Below are 4754 nucleotides of genomic sequence, written 5' to 3'. Positions count from 1 at the left end.
GGGAGGAGGGTTCAGGATGGGGAACACATGTATACCTGTGGCAGATTCATTTCAATATTTGGCAAAACTAATACAATTATGTAAAGTTTAAAAATAAAATAAAATTTAAAAAAAAAAAAGAATAAGTAAAGCACACACACACAAAAAAAAAAACCAAAATGAATGGCCTATAGATGTATACAAAAATTATTTGTGAACAAAAAATAAAGAAAATTAAAAACAAAACAAAAAAGAAATGCAGTTTCAATCCCTGGGTTGGGAAGATCTCCTGGAGAAGGAAATGTCAACCCACTCTAATATTCTTGCCTAGGACAGAGGAACCTGGTGGGCTACAGACCATAGAGTCTTTATATGTATGTTAAGTTAGTTGCTCAGTTGTGTCCGACTCTTTGTGACCCCATGGACTGTAGCCCACCAGCCTCTTCTGTCCATGGGATTCTCCAGGCAAGAATACTGGAGTGGGTTGCCATTTCCTTCTCTACTTTATATGTATAACAAAATTATATTTATTATTTATATATCAAAACAACATTTTTCTGATGCAGTAAAATCTTTTTAAAGGCATTTTCAATGGCAGTTCAACCCAGCATGGATAATACTAACAATATAGAAAATTCAGAAAATAGACAAATGTTAAGACGCATTTCAATTTTAGAAATGTGAAAAATAATGCATCTTAAAATTAAGATATATAGTAGCTCATTTCATCCCATGTATCTTCACTGAGTGACCACTGTCCGTAGGACTCTGTGTTACACACTGAAAAATAGGTGACACTCTGCTTATCTCCAGCATAGGTCTTCCTCTTCATTTGTTGCAAAACCTCTTCTCTGTAAGAACCTGAAAGAGCAGGGAAGTCTTGTGTTCTAAAAAGCACCTACTGTGCCAGTTTCCAGAAAGACGGGCTACCCAGACATACAGGTTGCTTCTGCCACACTCTAAGTGCTGCAGACAGCACAGCCTGTCAGTCAGGAAGCTAGTCCAACATGGCACACTCCCTCCAGCCCAGACCAACAAATCTGCCAGAAGTGGACAAATATCTGGGGAAGTGATTTCAAAATGTTCCTTTCTGCATCCAAGGTGGTTGTCCTGGAGGCTTTTATTTTCCCAAAACTAAATCTGGATCTCAGACCTCTTGGAGGACTATATATAGCAAGCCATCTTTCTGCCACACTGATATAGGAAGTCATTTTGCAAATATGTACTCTTGGTCCAAAGCAAAATATTTTCAGGATATGACAGGTACATTAGCTGAAATTTATCTTCACTACTGGAAAGTCAACACCAAAACTATGAATGCTAGATCATCAAAATCTGCCCTGCCTTGTGACAGCTGAACTTAACATTTCATGACTTAACCTGCCCAGCCTTCTACATCATCTCAGGGGCCTTCCCTATAAACAATTATGAACTTCACAAAGCTTTTTGCTTCCAGAACCTGTCTTTGCTTTATTTCTCTTCTGAATCTTATAAATCAACTCATACATTATATGATACTGAATTCCACTATCTTTCTCAATTACATGATCAGATATACTCTAACATGTTAGAAGAAGATTTTTTAAAAGAGGTACTTTCAAAAACTCATAAACAGGCCTGAGCTTTGGGGCCTCTGCCACTAAGTTACTCTGACCCCAAGCTAATCATTTAATCTTGCTGTGCCTTGATTTCTTCACCAGCAAGGTTTTTTAAAGTTCCCTTCAGCATTAAAATTTTTTAATGGGCTTCCCTGGTGGCTTGGAAGGTAAAGAATCTGCCCGCAATACGAGAGATCCAGGTTTGATCCTGGGTCAGGAAGATCCCCTAGAGAAGGGAATGGTTACCTACTCTAGGATTTTTGCCTGGAGAATTCTATAGACAGAGGAGCCTGGTAGGCTATAGTCCACGGGGTCGCAAAGAGTCAGACACAACTGAGCGACTGATCTGATCTGATATATTTGGGGGTAAAAGTCTTTTGTATGAGGCACATGAGGTAAAATTTTGTTTTTAAAGGTTCTCAGGGATGGAATGGAAAGACAAAAACTTGGAAACAAGGTTGCTCCCTCCCCCAACAGCTGCACAGTTATAATAATTTTATTTTTTTATGTTCTCTTTCAACCTTTACCCAAAAATAAAAATTAGTTTTTTAAGTTGTAAGTTGATCCTAAAGGGGGTGGTGGTATAAATTAGCAGAGATGAGAGAAACTTGTTCATCTTAAGCCCTCATTCTCTTTCCCTGCTCAGTGATTAGACTTCCTTACATGGGCAAGAGAAAAAACAGTTAAATTTCAAATTCAGTCCAAGTAGTGATCTAGGTAATTGCATGTTGCACAGCATGCCAGGCCTCCCTGTCCATCACCAACTCCCGGAGTTCACTCAGACTCACGTCCATCGAGTCAGTGATGCCATCCAGCCATCTCATCCTCTGTCGTCCCCTTCTCCTCCTGCCCCCAATCCCTCCCAGCATCAGAGTCTTTTCCAATGAGTCAACTCTTTGTATGAGGTGGCCAAAGTACAGGAGTTTCAGCTTTAGCATCATTCCTTCCAAAGAAATCCCAGGGCTGATCTCCTTCAGAATGGCCTGGTTGGGTCTCCTTGCAGTCCAAGGGACTCTCAAGAGTCTTCTCTAACACCACAGTTCAAGAAAGCCTCAAAACAGGTTTTGCCAAATTAAAACAAATTATCTTTAGTAAATTTTTTCTGATAATAAAAATAATCTATGATCATTTTAAACCATTTGGAAAGAAAAGGTTTACTTCCAGAAAGACAGATTGATAAACATAACAAAATTAGGTTAATATTGAATATACAGTTCATACTCTTGAGAGTCCCTTGGACAGCAAGGAGTTCAAACCATCAATACTAAAGGAAATCAACCCTGAATATTCATTGGAAGGACTGATGCTGAAGCTGAAACTCCAATACTTTGGCCACCTGATATGAAGAACTGACTCATTGGAAGAGACCCTGATGCTGGGAAAGATTGAGGGCAGGAGGAGTAGGGGATGACAGAGGATGAGATGGTTGGATGGTATCACTGACACGATGGACATGAGTTTGAGTAAACTCTGGAAGATAGTGAAGGACAGGGAAGCCTGGTGTGCTGCAGTCCATGGGGGTTGCAAAGAGTCAGACACGATTTAGCGACTGAACAACAACTCTACTATTTGTCACCTAATATTATGAAACAAGGTTTTTGCCACATCATACAATTTTCTTTTATTTTTTTTTAAGAACATGATTTTTAAAGACTGGGCAATTTTCCATTTAATGGAGAAACTGTAATTCATTTTTGAACATATAAGTTTTTTTCTAACTTTATGATAAATAATTCTGTACTGAACATCTTTATACATCCTTATATCTTTGATTACATCTTAGATTATTACTTTGGATAGGTTCCAACAATGAGCCTTTATAAATATTGTGAAATTGCTTTACAGAAAGTTCATACCTATTCAAACTATCACTGCTGCTGCTGCTAAGTCGCTTCAGTCGTGTCCGACTCTGTGTGACCCCACAGATGGCAGCCCACCAGGCTCCCCCATCCCTGGGATTCTCCAGGCAAGAACACTGGAGTGGGTTGCCATTTCCTTCTCCAATGCATGAAAGTGAAAAGGGAAAGTGAAGTCGCTTAGTCGTGTCCGACTTAGCGACTTCATGGACTGCAGCCCACCAGGCTTTTCAGTCTATAGGATTTTCCAGGCAAGAGTACTGGAGTGGGGTGCCATTGCCTTCTCCGAAACTATCACTAGCACTGTCTAAAAGAAAACCTATTACAATGAACCTTCATGAATGCTTGATATTATTCTTTTAAGTCTTTGTCAAAGATATCTCATCATTTTTTCCAAGTGGCTTTCAAACCATATCAGGGTAACTTCACTTATTTATACAGCTTTTACTGAGAGAGACTGCAAGTATCTGCCTCTAAAATTGCTCAGATTTCTATGAAAGGCAAGTTATTTCCCTTGGCAGCATCTGGTTTGGGTAGCTGCTGAGTTTTGTGGTCAATTAGAGTTAGTTGTCATCATCCCCTAGAGTTTCCCTAAGTGTCTGGTCACAATTGCTTCATGATTAGATTTATTGTTATAAAATATTGAGAAACGTGTAGAACAGATACCCAGCCATATCTCTTGATTTGCATGGAACTCAGAAGTCCTTTGAGAAATAAAATGAAACTCTTTACAGTTGGAGTTAAGAGATGTATAGACCTAAGAACCTGTGGGTCCCCAAAGTAATTTGGAGTAGAGGAAAGGCAGAGAAAGCTGAGTGAGAAGGAGTGGAGCGGAGTGGGCCAAACTGTGTAGATGGATATCAAAGAGAGCATTTTCTCCTGGAAGAATAAAAACCTAGACTTGGCCAACCTCTGAGCTAGCCACCAAGGGCTGAAAGAACAGTAATCCAGGTAAGCAAATTATTGTGATATGTGAAACCCCCCTTTTTCAAGAGGGAGTCATCAGAAATAGGAGACTTCTAAAGTGTACAAATAATACCAGGAAACAGTCCTGAGATCAGCAGAGGAGGGGGCAAAAACCCATGGGAAGAGAAGGAAGCTGTTGTCCTAAAGAAGGTGGTTCAAGGAGAAGAGTGACAGCTGTCAACCTCAATGGACTAGGAAGTTAGAGGAATGAGTACTGCTTCAAGGGAGCCAGAAACCAGTGTTTCTGATTACTCTGAAAGGACAGCCCTGATGCTTCAACCTACCTCCTGATCCCACCCAACCAGTCCTCCAGAGATTCCAACATTGAAAATGACCCTCTACAAGGTCAAACTCT

This window comes from Bison bison, unplaced genomic scaffold, assembly GCF_000754665.1.
Source record: "Bison bison bison isolate TAMUID 2011002044 unplaced genomic scaffold, Bison_UMD1.0 scf7180017864198, whole genome shotgun sequence".
Classification (NCBI taxonomy): domain Eukaryota; kingdom Metazoa; phylum Chordata; class Mammalia; order Artiodactyla; family Bovidae; genus Bison; species Bison bison.
Note: the sequence above shows the minus strand (reverse complement) of the source record.